General features: G+C 38.8%; 1 protein-coding gene across 1 annotated transcript in view; it reads left to right on the plus strand.

Annotated features, from left to right (window-relative positions):
- The first annotated feature begins 241 nt into the window (after positions 1-241).
- The window catches only part of LOC306799535 (protein ITPRID1-like), a 65,408-nt gene continuing 46,259 nt past the window's right edge, over positions 242-19,390 (plus strand). Inside the window, exons 1-2 of the mRNA XM_079300697.1 lie at positions 242-324; positions 1,506-1,614. The gene's annotated coding sequence lies outside the window, so the exon portion shown is untranslated. The remainder of the gene's footprint in view (positions 325-1,505; positions 1,615-19,390) is intronic.

Here is a 19,390-nt window from a genome sequence, read left to right on the forward strand (position 1 = left end):
AGGTCCAAAGTTAGGTGAACACACTGAGACCCTTAATCAAAGAAACAATTGAGAAGAAGAGTTCCATGGAGCGTATAGTGAGGAAGAATAGTCAGAAATACCTGTTGGACTAGCAAATATAAAGTTGTCTAATTTATACTTTGAAAGTGAATATGTCAGGACATTCTGAGGGCTTTCTCTTAGTTTAGTGTCTTTGGTTAATGGTTTTTCCTTGATTTATCATTGTTCTTACCTTGTGTGTAAAAAGATTGGACATATTGCACTAGTGAATTTGCTACACCTGTTTGTGATGACAATGTACAGGATAGATGCAAAATCATTCTTGTAAGTATTAACTACTTATATGACTATGTTTGAATATGCAAAATATCTTTGTTGTATTGCTAAAGGTACAGTGAATAAGGCTTGACATTTCTGTGGATATTAATTATTTATTTAAAGGCATTACCAGGATGTGAGCCTTGGATTCACGAATATGCATATAGGCTCCAGAATTCAGAATGTCATAATAAAGTTAATTAAGGCAGAAAGAAGAAAGAAAGAAGAAATTTGAGTATTGTCTGGTTCTGGATAGTATCACAGCCTCCACTCTATTGAGACAAGGCAAATCTACTATAGCAGTAGCTCTCAGTCCAACCACATTTGTTTTGATTCCAGTTCTGTTCCAAAAAACTTATTTATGATACATATATAAAGAGTGTGTAGGAGAGCCATTCTTATAGCTACTAGAGACTCCATCTTTATGCATACTACTTGTGAAGTTGGAGCAAACCTTCTGGGTAGGCAGTGTAAGAATTCCACTCTCTCCTATGAAGGTGGGCTCATTTATTAATGCATTAGTGCAGCTTTGAGAGGTTTTCTGCTGTGGTATATGGACACCTTACATGCCTGACAAAGTCAATCATGTTCTGGAACAACACAGGGCTATGTGATGTCCTCCATACAACATGAACAGAATGTAAGAATCCAGGATCTGAATTGCTAATGGTGACTTCAAAATGTATTCACAACTATTGCCCATTTCATTTGGGGTCTTGCTTCTGAGCTAATGTAATAATTTAAGCCCTGAAACTGGACTTTCAGAGACAAACACCAAATATTGTGAAAATTCTTGAGAAAACGTGACATCTGGCATCACCATGTTTAAGCTGGCTCCACAGTTGTATATTGGTATACCTACAATGACTTTATACACCATTATTTAGAAAACCTTTCATCAAAAAGTATGTACTGACATGTTCTCTGTTTTCAACTTTCTTTTACTTCTTTTAGGTAGAGTGTCATAAATATTGTCTGAAGGCCAGAGTCTGAATTCTTGGTTCGTATTGAAGAACAGTTTCAGAATCACCACCAGTTGCAGAGAAGTCAGGCTTTAGCTGGAGAAGACTACTAAATCAACCCGAAGGAACAAAAATTAATTATCTATCACATTAATGTACTCCAGAACCTGAAGACCAGTTCATGTTGCCAAAACTGAGTGGTTTAATTTTTCAGTTTCTTTGCAGGAGTTTGGTGATTTCATGCATGCCCAAAGCATGACTCTGAGGCCTAAAGGATTTGAGAATATGATCCAATACCATCAATGCCAATGATACATGAATGGAGACTAAATTAGTAAGGAAATAAATCTGCTTGTATAGGCTTTTTCTAATGGTATTTCCTGTATTACCTGGATAATTTTATTCAAGTATCACAGTATGAAAAACAAAATCCGCCCTGGCAATTTAAACTTTTCATCAGAATATCATTCAATATGCCAAATTACAAGAAACTTGAAAAACGCAGATGGGAAAGTCCCAGACCAAAACACATACTTCAAGACTGAAACTGATTTTAATTCCAAGAACAAGTAGCTGAAAAAGACCATTTTCATAGATTAATATTTTTCACCTGGGTTTTACATATCTGGAAGAAATATGCATTGCATTGGTTGTGCATTGATCAAACTTTTATTGTGCCAGCTGTACTTCATAGACCTGAGAAAGCGATTCAAGCAAAACAAAAGAGAACATAAAAGCACAACTCTAATAGTTTTAAATCCCAAAGAGGCAATTACAAGTTTGATTCCAGTCATGCAGCTGGACTACATTGGAAACCTAAACACTTTACCCATATTAAATAGATGTGAAGGGTTGGACAAGGACTGTAAATAATAAATCCATCCTGCAATTTTATTTTCGAAGTACCATCCTTTTAATAAGTTGGGAAAATACAGCAATAAAATTCACACTAATTCATGTGTAAAATGTAGTTTAACAGAGCTGAAATGTGTTATAACATTTTTTTTTTTAAATGAGAAAAGTAAGTTGCACAATAACTAATCATTTAAATAAACCAACTGAAAAGTGAATTAAAGTAATGTTGCAACAGGAATAATTTATAATTCTTTAGCCTTTGTGAATTATAATTCTTTATAATTTGTGAATGAGATACAGTATATTATATACAATGTTATATATTTAGAATATTTTTTGGTCTATAAAGAAAAGCCTGGCAAATGCAGTACATATTTATCTTTGCTCTGGTGGTTAAGGAGAATGGTAAAGGGCAGGACATCAGAGGATGCAACAAACCATCCAAACTATGACATGAAGATGGACCAAGGTTTAAAACCTAGCAATGCAGATGACAAATGGCTGGTGAGGATAAAGGTGAAAGAGAAACACCTTTGTGTGCACGGTATCCCAAAAGCAGCTTTTTCATTCAGGGTAGGTGCACAGGGTCTTTACCCTCAGATAAATGTGACATGCTGAGTATAAGCTCATTCTGTGGGCTGCTTCAGCAGGTACCCACATTTCTGGAGGGCAATTTAACCCACAGAAATTACTTCAGGCTGAGCTGGATCATCACTGTCCACTGAGGATTGAGCCACCCTGTATGGGTGCTTCCATTGCACACCCTCATTTTCAATGCCTGAAGTTAGGTAACTGAGTCCTCTCCTTGACAGATGTAATAAAGCTGATCCAGCCTTCTTCTCTGCTTTTTCTCAAGTTCTGGGCTTAGAGATGGACAGAGAAGTTGGGGGAAATTTCTGGGCTCTTGGGAGCAGTTTTTGCATATGATGTGTAAGGCCTAGGCAAGCACAAGTATTTGGAGAGGAGAGGGATGGAAGGAGGCATCTAATTATATATCTGTTCCCCAACATTTTGGGTCTCAGAATTAATTTTTTTTTTTTTTTTTAACGAGTAGAAAATGAAAAGCAGAAATAGGCAGATCATGAGAAAAGGTAGTAGAACACAAAATAAGTCCTATATTATAATTTTAATTCTTTGCTTTCTCTTCTGGAAAATATAGGTACCTTGGGAAAAACAATAAAACCCCTTTGTAAGAAAGATCAGTTTTTATTATTCTGATCTAACTTGAAACAATTCTGGGGGAAAAGGCCTTCTTGAAATGTTCCCTTTTGATAATTTTGAGAAAAATACATTACTATTTTATAGTTCACTTATTTTATCACATTATTTTAGTTAATTTTTAGTTTTAAGTGTGAAAAATTAACAACGGAAAAAAAAGAGGTAATATTATTTACGTGAAATATTTTAACAATTTAATCTTAGGAATTTCTACTAATTTTTCTTCTTGAACAGTATTATTTTCCAGGTTTTCGGATGCTGAAACTTGTGGGACAGGAAAAAAAAAGTTTGTGATTTAGCTTAGTGCTTAACATCTAAAAAGGTCTGTGGCACAAATTACAGTCAATGCTGGACTTGGTCAGATTTTGGGTGTATTCTGTTGAAATGGATTTCCTCAGGACCCTGAGTTTGCTGCTTCTCTTTGGCAGAGGCAGGGCCAGAACAATGTTAAGTGCACCATGACATTTTTAAAGCCACATTTCCTGAGAAGTATGCTCCACACTGTTACTTGCTTCTCTTTGGCCTTCCCATTTGAGGACAGAGTTGTATGGTCAGGCAGAGATGTGTGTAGTGGCAGAGAGAAGAATTTCATGTTTGGCTTGTCTGAAGTTGCTTCTGCATGTGTTTAACGCTGGTGATTAACACGTCCACTGGCATCAAGGATGAAGCCAGGCTGGAAGCTAAGGTCGAGTCTGCAGAGATATTGCAGACACAGACATCAGCAGGGATATTGCAGACACAGACATCAGCAGGGATATTGCAGACACGGACTCAGGTGTTTTGAACATGACTGGTGCCACCTATGGGCACGTTCAAGAACAGGAACAGGCAGAGCTGGGGTGTGCTTTACTGACAGAGCACTGCAACATTTGCTGGATTTTGGCAGCAGGGGTGATTGGCTGTAATATTTGCATAGTTTATAAATGAGTGGTATTTCTTTTTCTATCTTTTTTTTTTTTTTTTTTTTTTTTTTTTTTTTTAAAGTTTGGACACACTATTGCTCTAGCCAGTGACTTGAAGCTGCAAAATTAAATCAATGAATGACTGAAAGGGAAATATTATAAAATAATGGTTTCCTTCAGAGCTAAAACTCCCAAGCATCTGTTTCACAGATTTATAGTGTAGCCAGGAGGTGGATTTGATGTCCCTTCTAACTCAGCACATTTTAAGTTCTACAATTCTATGATGAAGGAAGCTACAAACATCCTAAGATGAGGGTCATGTGTTAAAGTTTAGATATTACTTTGTATCAGGACCAAAATAGAGCTGAGAAGCTGAACTGCAGCTGACCAAGAAGGAAAAACAAAACTTGACTACTTGACAGACTAGGGACACAGTGAGTTTTAAGGAAAATTTTAGGGGCTCTTCTCTCTCTTCCTTTTGCAGTCATATAATGATTTTTATTGGTATTAAAAACGAAAAATATTTCAGGCCAAAAAAAAAAATAGTATGACACTTCTTTGAAATTAGGTAAGAATAATGCAAGGATCCTCACAGACTTGACTTCTATCCCTGGGCATTATTCCCACTTACAAACTTTATCATTTTCTGCAGATTTTAAATCACAGTGTCCTTTCCTCTTTTCTGTAAAAGACCTAGAGGGTCAAACAGCATAACAAGAAACTCAGATAATGATAAAACTTGGCAGAGATGTTTCTTGCTTCCACTTCATTGGACCCTATGAAGATTTGAGGCCAAACATGTTGGCAGGTGCCCCTGTTTTCCTACTCAGGAGAGATACAGAAATTATTGAATTCTGAGTGTTCCCAAACAACACTTACATGTGGACTTAAGCAAGCTCAGTGCCACTAAGATGAGAACAAAAGTGATGGCTGTTGTAAAACTAAATTGATTTTATGTGTGGGAAATTATTTCAACATTAAAAAAGGAAAGATGGTAATTTCAACTACATTTTTCAATTATATTTATTACAATAGTATTTGCTTAAAACTTTTGAGTGGAAATGTGAGTCTGAAGTTCACTTTTTCTATGTTGCTGCTGTTAGCAGCTTCCAACAGAGTTTCAAAAATGGTTTTGCAATGTTTTTTTCAGTATACCTCCACTGTGTTGTCATTTTTCTTTACTGCTTGCTTCTGTCTCTGTGAGAGGAATGCAATATGCCACCCATGAGATTTTGTGTTGTGTTGCTTTGCTCCCTAGTGCTTTTCCTTCATATGTGCCATGTTGCTAACCTTTGATCACTCTTACACTCCATGCTCCAATTCCATTTGTTGATATGTAACACATATGCCTCATAATACTAGGGTTAAAGATAAAAAGATTTTACTTTTCTAAAGGGCATCCTCCTTATCTGACACCTTCTTTGTGGTTGTTTTTTTTTTATTATCAGTTTAAAATGTATTATTGCTTGTGGGATAAGCTGAGAAGAAACCAGAAATGGCAATCCTTTTATGAAACTTCAAGCTTTCAGTCTCTTCTCTGTTCATCTCATCCCCACTCTTCAGCTGATGAAACTATGGACATAGTTTTCCTTTTTCTTTCTATGCTTTTTAAACCAAATTCAGGCTACTGTTTTGTTGGTGAGGATGTGTAGATGTCTTCTAGCTTGCCAAATAAGAAAGAGTGATCCTCATATCTGTGGTAAGCACAAGCAATACATTTAGTAGAGTTACTGTTAAATATCACTGTTTGTATTTAAATATTTGGACAAAGATTAGCTGCCAGTACAAAATAAATAGCATGAATGTTTAATCAATATCTATCATTCCTACTGGTCAGATACTGTCTTTGGTTAAATAGAGAGACCACTCCTGCCTAGTGCTATAACTCTCTTAAAATTTGAACAGTTTTAAGCACAATTCAATCCATGCCTTGGAGCATAATTAGCAATGAAAGATAAGAGTTGAATCTACACATCATAGGTAGATACATACTTTACAGACTCTTTAAAAATCATGCTGGGGTATGGCTTTCAAAAATACATTTAGTCACTAGAGGGAGACACGATATAACAGAAATTTTCACATTGGGGAGGCAGATACCAACCAGGTTGGAGTGCTACTGCCCAAGTGAAAGGCTGCTGATTTGGTAGGCATCTGGGGGCCATGGGGATTGGAGGCAGTGCAAGAACCCTTCACAGATTTGCCTGATCCTCCAGAATTGCATCAGCAATTCCTTTTCATAAACTCATCTGACCTGGGCTTCAATGAGATGACCACCTTCAACTTATGTGAGCAGAAAAGACTTTTACCTCATTTTCAGGCAATGCTGGTCTGTGCTATGTTGCTCATCTTTCTGGAGAAGCCTGCTGGGTATGGCTGAATTTCTCACCCAGAGTAACTTGACCGGGTGGAGAAGAGGAAGGGCAATGAAGAAAGTACCTCCTGTGTCTCCCTGGAAGTTTTTCTGCTGTCAGAAGTGGGCTGGACACTTTAATAGCTCCTAACCTATGCTGCCAGTGACCAGCGATTTCCCACAGCTGCATTTGGGCTGAACAGAGATGCTGCTTGGGAAAAAACAGTGAGGATGTACAGAGCAGGCTCCTGGACGATTTGTGGGCATGGCTGGGAGAAGACCTGTTTTTGTCTTGGTGGAAGACTCTGCAGGGGACAATTGGAACAACTGTTTGACTGGAGAAAGTGGTATGCAAGGCTAAATTCACAGGGTCTCACCTCAGTGATTTACTTTAAAATGAAAGCTAAGGTGCAAACATTAGAGGTGGATTTTGTGCTCACTGGAAAGTGCTTTGATCAAAGCACCAATCCCAGTGTGAAGCTTGCATAAGTGTTAACATTCATACAAAACCCAAACAGAGTAAACCAAAGGGCATGTCTACACTGTGATCAGGATTGGGCTAGCATTACCCATGTTGCTGCTGATAAAACCACAGGGAAACAGCTCTACATCTGGAGTTTCTGTTCAGTGTTTATCCATTCTGGGATGCTGTTTAATAATGTATTAAACTAGGGTATTGCAAAGGTGTGGTAAGCAACATGTTTTTACCATTACAATTAATAATTGGTGCCATTTATTCTTTATTTCCAGAAATATTTTATGGACCTGTTTATATTGCCTCCAAATAAATGTTTATGAACTCACTAATTCTAGTTTTATTTGCCATATTTCTCACAAAGATTCTGAGTCATGATTTCATGTCTGCTAGGATTTGTGGTCCTATTTTCTCTTTATTTTGTACATTATGTATGTCTGTGTAATTTGAAAAGACAATTGTAGAGTGTAAGATGGAGGCAAGTATTCTTTATTTTAATTAAAATGTTAACACCAGAAGTTATCCTATTTTGTTGTAATGTAGCTACTTGCTCTGCCATACAGTAGTAAAATGCTATTTGATGCTTCCTCAAGAATGCTTCCTATTCTCCAGGGCTTTACTGTAGCCAAGATCACCCTTCCTTTAGGAAACTTGGCACACAAAATCTCAGCTCAACTTCAGTGTGACTTGAAACTTAAAACAAAAATATTTTGCTTTCCTGTGTTCAAGTTGCTTTGAGACACTACACCTTGAGGTTCCTTGTATTGTTTCTTTGCAAAGTGATTAAAGACTTCAACATCATTCCAAGATTAAAAATGGAGTGCTGTTGGCATTAATTTTTAATGGAAATATCATTACTGCAGACAACAGAAAAAAACCCTCTGTATCAAACCCTCTATCTGGGTTCAAGAAGGACATAGATGCATCACTTCACAGAAAGAAAAAAGTTATTCTTTTGCTGGTAGTTTTTGCTTGTGTTGGCCATCCTAGATGGAAGACTTACCATTCATGGAGGAGCCATGACACAGGATTTCATGTCACTGACCCTTGTTGGAGACATTTGATCTGATCCAAGCATAAGCTGTTGTTTCTTCTATGAAGCCCAGTGAATGGTGAGTCTAAACTCTTCTTAACAAATCCCTCATCTCTGGTTATTTAGGTATAAATGGTTTCTGAAATGAGTCAAGTGTGTTACTGAGCAAGTTGCCTCTCCCCATCTCATTGACTACAGGAAATTGGTCATAATAATCTGATTGACCAGTTGGATTTGGGTAGACCTTTGATCTTTGAATAACAGCATATGTGTACACTTGGAAAAGGAAAGTCAAGTCCACTGCAACCTGAGGATACATAAAGGCTGAATCTAGCACAATTTGAACACCTGGGACCAAGAGGAATTTGTGTAGCAGGATTACAAATTTGGACAATACATATGCACCTATCTTTTTTTTTAAACTGAGTTGTGTGCCTGACACATAAAGCAATTTTTGCACCATGCTTTAGTAGTTTCATAAATTTAGTAATTTCATAAATTTAGTAGTTTCAAATGACTGGAAATTGTTTTTTAACAAATTTTTCTCCTGATCTTATTTATATTCACTCTTTGAAATGCCTTTGCATATAAAAATATTAAAGACGTTTAATAGATGGAAATTTCTCTGTCTGTAAGACACCTATAAAAAGGGTCATCTTAATAGAAATAAGGAAAAATTTTAGTTTTTTCAGTATAGGAGAAAAAGTTTGGGAGGTACTGACTGACACTTAAAAACAGGAAAATAAACTCTCATGTGGAAGAATTTAAAGTTGTTTACACCAGTCGAGAGCCATATGGAAATTCAGAAAGAGACAACAGGACTTAACACAATGGCATAGGATACTTTGGGTTGATAAATGCATGTCATTTAACTTGGAATAATGAAGGGGAATTTGAAATGGCCCATTCATTTTGGAGGTTACAAACTAAATTTTTCCTGCTTAGGAAAAGTACCACTGAATACAGGTCAGTCAGAACTTGTCAGTCTGTAAGAGCTTTAAAATATGGACGAAATGTTAGGGTCTGTAAAGTTTGCACTTTAAACTATGTCAGCCAGTTACAGATCAATGCAAGCCTGACAGTGTCACCGTATGCATCAGTGGTATGTTGTCCCCTGCAACATGGGATCAGATGGGCATATGCTGAGCTATTTTACTCTTTTCTTCTCTTTTGTTGGTTTGTTTGGTTTGGTTTGGTTTTGTTGGGGTTTTTTTTGGTTTTTTTTTTCTTTTCAGACAACACTTGTATTACATTTGTAAGAGACTAGTGCTTCTATGTTTCACAGCAGGGATTCAGAAACTGTTGGGGAACCTCCTGGTAAATCATCCCGTGGCTTGTGGTCATACAAGGTTGTAAAAATCCAGAAGAAAGCCTGAATTACCATCTTCTACCTTTCCATGGGTCACTTATTCCCTTGTGTTGTCTTTCTTGAGGCATCAAACTTACTCTCTTGTGCTGTATTGAGACATCAAACCTCCAGTGACTGGAATAAGGTCCCTTTTCGTGTCATGTCACTGATCCTACAGCAAGTAAAGCATGTTCTTGCTCTCTGCAGCAAAGCCCAGCTCTGAACACATCAGTGACTTTGAGGGTTTAGTAAGAACTTTCGTGGTAGCAGTGCTCAGTAGGAACCGAGCACGCAGATACTTGTGGCACTCCAGTCTGTTGCAGGAAGGGCCTGTCAAAGGAAAATGGAGTGCACTAGTGGGCAAAAGGTGTTCAGTGTTGACATGAAAGAAGAATGGCTGTTAGGAAATGAAACAATGGAGCCTGGCTCTGCTCACAGGAGTTGTGGAAATCACTGGTTGGAAACAGATGGAGTGATGTTTATGTGGAAGTGGTTGAAGAGGAACTGTTTTGCACTCTTTATGGAGCAGTCTTTTCTTATTTCTGAGAGCAGAATCAGTGAGCAAGGTGAGTTAATAGTACATAAGTAAAATTGAAGCCTACAGTAATTAAATTAAAAGCTAGAAAATTAGGAATGGTAAAACTGAATACATTTTAATTGAACATAATCAGCTGAAGACTACTACATTGCTAGAGTGGAACAGAAGCACAAAATAACATGGTAATCACTTCCTGAATTAAAATTTTAAACCAATAAACTGAAAAATTGCAGGTACCCCAGTGTATGACATGCAGAGTACTCATGATATGAGAACATGAATTATTTATATCTTCTTTAAGTGTAGAATGTAAATTTGTTTTGAATTAATTTCTACTGGGAAATCAGTAAATGTAACTGTCTCCTGTGGCAACGTTTTTTCCTTCTAATTATTGTTATTATTATTATTTTATCATTTTGTTGTTTGGAGAGGGAAAGAAAAAATGACAAATTTTATGGTAGTCATTTAAGTAAGTGTTATATTGAAAAGATGTAGTGCTTTTCTTTTTAGTGAAACACACTGTAAAGTAGACAGATGTTAAAATAACTTCAGACAGAAAGACTCCACTTTGTTAGGACAAATAGGTGTTAATATCTTAAAAATGACTTGATCTGAAAGGACCAATCAGGTTCTGAAGCAATGGATGTGTAGGTCTTTATGAACATCAAAACACACTCGTTTGTTGCCTTACTGAGCACAGTCTGAACTACTGAAATTTAGAGAAAAATACACAGGCTTAATAGACTCCAAATAAAGTAGCAGAACTTCTCTGTCTCCTTTGTGAACACTGACTTTTCACAGCATGACTTTCTACACAAATTTGATATTACTATTCTGTGACCAAGAAGTCAGTATCTACTTGTTTTCCCTACAGAGAGTAAATTAGTAGACTGGTAGGGAACATAAAAGGGTTTAGCTAGTGTGTGATTATTATTGTGGTCTGCAGGATGCAGAAGCAGGTGCCAAAGCTTATGATGGCCATAACATCATAGAAATTCGGGAAGAAGAAAAAACTTTTCAACACTATTCCTGTAAGTGTTAGAGAATCAGGCATTATTTTATTCTGGTCAGGATGTGCCATGGAAATAATTCCACCCAAGCATGCTTTTTTACCAGACTTTCCACATTTTTCTGCATTAAAAAAATGTGAAGAAATTCTCATTCATTGGTTTTACATTACACAATTTAGTACTTGATCTCTTATTGGTTATTGATTCCTTAGCCTTTAATGCTAATTTGGTCCTCATTCTTTGGTTCTCTTACCAATCTTTTCCCAGATCAGATGTTTCCAACTGCACATAGGGTTAATGTCTCTTAATGTCCAGGTATCTCCCCTGTGTCTCCTGGCTACCCCCAACATGTAGATGTTAAATTCTCAGAGTCCAGGAATCTTCTTCCTAGGATTGAATCTTATCAGGCCTCACCCACTGAAACTCAACCCCAGTCCCCACCCCCCGGCAAAGACAAACAAACCCATGACTAAAGTTACTGAAAAGTTAAAGAGCTATATCCTTACCAACAACAGAAATAATCTAAAAATGAAGGAAAATCTCTTGTGAGTTGGGAAAGTATTATTAAACGAATGACCCACTATTAGTGTCACTTCTGTTACTGAAGAATTAGGCCTTCCCAGCTTTGTTTTGTACTCCTAAGCTTATTAAAATTGAGGTAGAGAGCTTATTTTGAATTCTATGTCACCTTGTCCTTGGGGGTTACTGAAGTATCTGTCTAAGTCAGAATAACCAGCACTGAGGCTTTTGTTGATTGGCCTGACCTTTACAACCCTTTCCACTCAATTTGTGCACTTTACTTATCCATCTCCCACATCCTAGGGAATAATGATACCTTGTGGATAATGTTATATGGCAAACATTAAGTATGAGAGGCAAGTAAAATATGGAAAATATTAAATAGGTTTTTTTCATATAATGCAGTATTTTTTTCATTACTTGTATATTTGTCTTGTAGCCCACCTGAATCTCTGAGTCCTCATTAGCTGAAAACTATGTTCTCCCCATTCTTGATCCTCTGACAATGGGAAGGTGATGAGCTAAAAATGTAAAGATTTTTGTTCTTATGAATTTGGAACAACTGCTCTCCTGTTTTCTGCTGTTTTCTTTTCATGGACCATTAGCAGCTTCCAAAGGCAATATCCTTTCACTGTCACACTATGCCATGGGGTGCCATTTCAACAACTTCAGATGAGGGCATTAAGTACAATTCTGGATGAGAGTCAGAGCATAACCAAATAAAAATAATAAAGGAAACCTTGTAAGAGCAATTTGGAATGCTGTCCTGTGCTGAATTCATTTGCAACTTAGCAGAAAGCTACCAATCACTGGTGATTGGTACAATAGTCTTCAGCACCTTATTTAATCGTAAAGTATTTCATACCCTAAGAAACATCACTGCTCATTTGCTTTTCCTTTTTCGGTGATCATCTTAGCTGAATGCTGAGTGGTGAATCAGTAGGAGGGGAAGGAAATTCATGTTTCTAATTCAAGGAGAATAAAAATGGACTTCTTGTTGTTCCTCTCCCTTCCCCTTTTGCAATTAATTGGAGTTAAATATTTCTTAGGAGAATTTTAAAAAACAATCCTAGAAGGAGGGAAATAACCTTCATAATCCTTTAATAAATCTTTCAATGCATAGAGGTCAAATTGTGGCAAACATTACATACAGGTCCAAGACAAAACATACTCCCTGCCAGTGGTAGGACTGTGGGGTAGAAGCTCACCTCTCTTAGCTTACCTCCTAGGAAACAGGGCATGATTAGTCTACAGGTCCTCACAGTGCCACATGCTCTGGGAAGGACTCAGGCTACCTAAAGCCCCTGGGTTGGCACTGACCGATTTGGTACCAGCTTTTGCATTCAGTGCTTGAATAAATTGTTCATTCTTTATAGTGGGGAAAATTTGTAAGGTGCCCAATAAATGGACTGCTCAGAGCTAGAGCTGAGGCATTTCCTGACTCTGATGATGCATTCCCTTTCCACAACTCTTCCATGGTGACAGATATGCAACTTAGCAGGCACTGCATGGAAGTGTCATGCAGAGTTCCACATAGAGTTTGTCAGCGTTGTGGGTTGACACTGGCTGGATGCTAAGCACCCACAAAAGCCAATCACCCACTGCCCTCTACAGCTGGACAGAGGAGAAAAAATTTATTTCATAGGTTCAGAGGTTGAAATGAGGACGAGGAGAGATTATTGCTCATTAAATACCATCATGGGCAAAACAGGCTCAACTTGGAGATATGAAGTGAATTTATCACTAATAAAATCAAGAATGAGAGGAAGTAAGAATCGGACCCTCAGAAACACCTTCCTCCCACACCTCCCTCTTCCCAGTTCTACTGTCTACCCTAGTGGTGCAAGAAAAGAGGGAGTGGGGGTTATGGTAATTTCATCACCTGAGGCTTCTCCCGCTGCTCAGGGAGAGGAGTCGTTCCTCTGCTGCGTTGTAGGGTCCCTACCACAGGAGATAGTTCTCCATGAACTTCTCCAACATCGATCCATCTCATGAGCAACAGCTGCAATCCCACAGGCAGCAGTACCTCTCAAACTGCTGCAGCGTGGGTCACTCCTGCAAGGTTCAGTTTTTCAAGGACAGGCTTCTCCAGCATGGGAGCAGGGCCCCTCACTCCATGGCTCTCTTATGGGCTCATAGCCTCCTCTGAGGCATCCACTTGCCTTGGTGTGGGGCTCCTCCACGGCTGCAGGTGGATCTCTGCATCCCCTATGGACCTCCAAGGCTGCAGAGCACAGCTGCTTCACCATGGTCTGCACCACAGACTGAAGAGGAATATGGACCTTGGTGCCTGGAGTACCTCCTGCCCCTCCTTCTTCACTGACCTTGGTGTCTGCAGAGTTGTTTCACTCACATGTTCTCACTCTGTTCTTCTCTGGCCAGAATTAAATATTTTTGTTTTGATTTCTTCTTAACTCTGTTATCACAGAGATGTTACCACCATTTCTAATTGTCCCAACCTTGGCCAGTGGCATGTCTGTTTTTGGAGCTATAGTGGATTGGCTCTGCCAGACATTCAAGAAACTTCCAATAGATTCTCAAAGGAGACACCTTGTACCCCACTGTTACCAAAAAACAGGCCATGCAAAATCAATACAGTCAGCAGAAGGGCAGATCAGTCAAGAGGTTTAAGCATAGGACAGGGAGGTAGTTGGCACGGTTGTTGTCTTGGCTAAGCTGACAGATGACATTGGACTAGGTACTTAACATCTGTGTATTCCATTTTTTGGTCTCTAAAGGAGGGCTAATCTCTCTTCCTGTGAATGTTGGATTTTTTTCTGGCACTGACATTGTAATAATATCTTAATGCCAGTAGGGAAGGTGTTGCAAGACTGTGAAGGTTTATAAAGCACTATGCATTTGTGTTGGGCTAGGTGTTATATGTTACCAGTACCTTGCTACCAGAATGTTTACATTTGACTTGCACATTATGTAAAATACAGTTTTATACTATTACTCTTACTCTGCTCTGCTGAACAATATTGTTTTCTCTTGGGAAGGGCAAAGATACTGTGAGATTTTGGCTGAGGAGAGAGGGGCTGGGCTCAGCTCCTTGCTCTCTCTCGCTCTCCAGAGGGGAATGGTCAAGTTGCTGCTACCGCAGGAAGAATTCACTGCCACCAGGGAGTGCAGCCCATTTACTGCTTCTTCCTTATAGTGGGCGAGCCTTTGCTTCTAAGAGAGTGACCTTATTAACACACAATCACATTAGAAAGGACCCTCCCCATCTACTCAGGTGCCTCAGGGGAAAAACCTGGGACCTCAACTCTTTCCCCCTTCCTGGAGGACATTTTTCCAGCTGTATGCAGCAGCTGTTTGCAGGAACCTGCCCAGCTCTGTTGTTTTCTGCCACTGTCTTGGGCTTTTTCACTACACTTTAACCCAGTGGCCTGTGCCTGCTGGGACACACGCCCACACCCCACCCGCAGCTGCAGCTACATCTGCCAAGTTTCTGCTACATTTTGTTTGCCGGCCTCGTTGTGTCCACCTCTTCTGTTACAACTGCTGCTCTGAGGTTCCTGCTACAGCCCATGTCACCATCCAGAGGGGCACCAGGACCAGCTGCCCCCCATGGGTTTGTAAAGGAATCCCCTTTCCATCCCTTCCCCCAGCTGTGCCGTCATTGCCGTGTGGAGGGAGGGGCTGGGCCCGCGCCACAGCGCCCCCTGCAGGCGCGGGGGAATCATCACACCCACCCTGCCCGGCCGGGAGCCACCAGCGCCCCTGGCGGCTGTGACTGGAACTGCACCAGAGGGGAAAGCGCCCCACAGCCCAGAGAAGGCTGGCACTGCACCTGGGGGGGTTCTGATTGTTGTCAATGCTGCCGTTGTTTGCTTGCCTTGTTATACATATATATACTAGTAAGGAACTGTTATTCCTTTTTCCCATATTTTTTGCCTTAAAGCCCCATAATTTCAAAGTTATAATAATTTGAAATGAAGAGGTTCATATTTTCCATTCCAAGGGAGACTCACGACTTCATTTGCAGACACTTGTCTTTCAAACCGAGACAAGGATCCAGATGAGAACACATCTGGGGCAGAGAAAACAAGGAAATCTTGTCTAGTGTGCATACAGTGTATGTAGGGAGTAAAGCGGTGCACCCACTGGCTCACTGGAGCTGCTGCCTTCAAAGGGGGTTTGATCCCATAAGTGACAGTCTGAAGTGGTGGAAATGTGATTGCCAGGATATCCCCTGTATGGTCAGACAGAAAAGTTTCTTTATCAGCTGGCATGAGATTGGAAATGCCAGGGCTGTAAAGAGAAGGCTAAGGCAGTGATTCCATTATCTCAGCTCCATTAATATTGTATAGTTTGCTGATCCTGATATGGTTGTGTTTGAGCTGTTTTGGTTTTTTTTGGTTTCTTTATTTTTTTTTTTTATTTGTTTGGGTTTTTTTTTTTTTTTTGTTGGTTGATTGGTTTTTTGTTTATTTGTTTGTTTGGGTTTTTTTTGTTTGAATTTTTTTCAGTCTCATCCTGACTCATGCAGATTTTTAGCCTTTCTTTTGACAGAAATCTGCAATACAACCACATCCTCTGTGAAGAAGTGTTTCTTTCATTTAAATTTGAACTGGCTGTTGCTAGTTTTGCTTCAAATGCCTTGCTTCTTACTCCAGAAGATAGAAGATAGCTCATTTTATCTCAGTGGCACCCATGGTGTCATAGATTTATTTAGATACCCAGACAATCATCCTATGACAGGGTGAAACAGTCCTGGTCATTTGGTAATTTCTCTTGCATAAAAAGTGACATACAAAAGCTGATTCCTATTCTTGACCATCCTTGCCACAATTCCCTTTACTCATTCAGTTCCACTGCACTGTTTTAAAGGACGGGGTACTAGAGTTGCAAAATACCAGCACATTCTGGATATATAGAATGCTGTCCATGTATTCCTGGCTTGTTCTTTATGACAAGTCTGTCATTCATTAATTTCCATTGCAATTATTTCAGGTGTGGCAATAACGTTGTTACAGTGGCTGGGAATATATTATAGTCATGACTCTGAGTGATAGAACAAATCACTGCCTCTGCAAATCTGACAATGAGAGGAATGAGTCACCCACACCAAGAGAGTTTCCTCTTCATTTTGCCTTGTTTTCCTCTGCCTGCTTTATGATACCCCACCTTGGAGTGCTTTCAACTTATCGTACATTTGCTAGAAAATAAAAAACCTCTCTAAAACTGCTGGACTGAAAATGAAATATAGGATGGCTGCAGGCTATGTTTTTCTTTGCTGGGAAGAACTACCACAATAATTGTTTCTACTACTCTGGAGAAACTACTACTCTGGAAAAAAATTAAAAACAAAACAAAAAACAAAGAGACAAAACAAAAGCCAAGCTCCTGAACACCCTCTATTTGCTTGAACTCACCATAAAGTATTGCTAGTAATTATAAAAGCCAACTGCACAACATCTTCATTTGACTTAACTGGCATTTTTTTTTAAAGCTGAAAAGCAATAAAAATAGAAAATTAAGTCTGTGCAAGTTCTGGAGATGTTAAATTTCACTTCATGAGAAAGCTGTAAACTTCCATGCAATGTGTTGTCTTGTAATTCACTTCAGTTTGGTTATATATTATTTTTCCTTTCTCCTTTTTCTTTTTCTTTTCTTCTATTGTAATATGGAAGTGTAGAAATATATAGCAGTTTTGGAAAAAGGACTAAGCTTTGCTTTTGCTCTCAGTGCTGGATTCTGTCTGAGAGAAATGTTTCACAGTGAAATATTATCAAGAGGTAGAGAGATCATATGTTTAGCCTTATTTCTTAATGGCTGCAGGGTTGATGTTATTTTTTATTAGGATGTTTGCTTTTTTTAAAAGTGACTAACAATTCTAAATGACAATTATTTTGATCTTCTCAAACATTTAAGAAATCCTCCTCTACATTTAAGAAATGGTAGTCTGCTAAAGAGACAAATCCCTTTCAAGATACAAATTTATCCATTGTGGGTTTTAACTTTAAATAGATTAGTAGTCCCCTCTAAATCAATTGAGCTTTAGTGAGGCATTACAGAAAATTAAGCCATCTGGTACACAGTACCAGTGAAATGATTTAACTACACAATGTTCTGATATGGTAAGAGAAAAATTTATATTAAATTAATGTTTATTTATTTGAATGTGAGCTGAGGACTATCTGTTATAATACACATATATTATGCAAGTTGATGTGATGACAGAATTGTTTTATGCTGTAAACACCTAAAGGATCCAAATCTATGGATGCAGTTTAAATACCAAGTAAGCAAAATTAAGAGTCAAGACTTTATATTCTCCACCCACTTTACACATTTCCTATCCCATATGAAACACCTAGTCCCAGCTGCTTGAACTATGACTCTGGTCACAGAAATTCTTCAGAGGTCACCTAGGCCCCTATCTAAGAAAGTGATGCAAAGGGAGGGTACTTGGCAAGGGAAGGTCTGGGACACATTGCAACTAGTGGGGAAATTCTAAGGGACATTTTCCATCTGACACAGTTTACCAGAATTGCAGGTCAGTCAGGAAATCAGCTGTCTCATCCAAAGCACACAGTACTGAGATGAATTTACTCTCAACTTTGACATTAGTCCTCTGTAGGCATCAGAATTCCGACTTTGCACTTTGTCTAAAAGACTTCAAGCTCAAGAAAGATGAGGATGTGAAGCTGATTTTAAGCTAAATTTGAAACTCCTTAGTGCTAGAATTGGTGCACATTGGAAGCTATTTGAATTTCTTGGCTTCATTTGATCTAGCTCATTCAGTAGATACGATTCCTCTTTTGATACCTGTTATAGTGGCTCACAGGATCACAGGTTTCACAGCATAGCTTTGTAGCAATGACTGCTTCATTTGGTGGCTTAAACTGATTCAAAAGTTGTCAACAGCAGCAGAAGAATCATTTCAGGAAACAAGGAAGCTTATGCAGTGGAAAATGCGTATACATGCCATAGTATGTAGCCATTCCTGGAAAAGGAATTTAACTCCAGACCTGTATTTGGTGTGCTCTGTGCTTACATGAAAGAGCTGTGAGAAATGACACACACTTTTAAAATTTCAGAGGCTTATTAAACCTTAACAAAAATACAACAAAAGAATGAATAAAGAGGAAAAAAAAAAGCAGCACGGGGAGCACAGGACTAAACTACCATGTGCTCACCTACAAAATGGATGTTCTGACTTTTATGCCCCTAGGCCCTCCCAAACTCTTGTTGGTTAACTCCTTCTCTGCCTTCCATTGGTGGAGACTACTTCCTTACATCTTGGTTGGAGGTCAGGTGCAGGACCAAGCTAGCCTTCCCCAAATGGCCCGATAAGATAAGCATTTAAAACCTATGGACTTTGTCTTTTTATTTATGGCTATGTACTTTCAGTGAAATCACAGCATGTTTCACACTCTCCACACTGAGTAGAAGAGAAATGAGGAGAACATTTGAGACCTGAATCTGAAAGTATGAAACTACACTAGGAATTCCAAGTAGAAAAATGCAGGATCTGCCACACAATCGGTCTTTCCACAGTTAGTTTTAGCTCTGCCTCATTCCAAAGAGATTGCGAGCAACAGGAGCAGGACTGCACCTTTTTAATCATTAACTCTCCTCTATGACATATTTATTACCAGTCAATAAAGTGATTCATCTGATGTCTTCACTGAGCAGTGGAGAATCATGTAGCTGGATTCATAAGATAGGAGAACAGAATGGAGGATAGGTGCTGATAGTGCTGTTATCTTCTGAAATGTGATGAGGGAAGTATGCAAGAAATCAGAAAAATCCTAGCTTGAGAGCTGTGAATGGAGAAGGTTCTACTTTATGTATGCCCTCACAACATTCCCAAGGCAGATGTAGATGTTTTGATGAAATGTATCTCAAGG

Source organism: Erithacus rubecula, assembly GCF_903797595.1.
Source record: "Erithacus rubecula genome assembly, chromosome: 3".
Taxonomy (NCBI): domain Eukaryota; kingdom Metazoa; phylum Chordata; class Aves; order Passeriformes; family Muscicapidae; genus Erithacus; species Erithacus rubecula.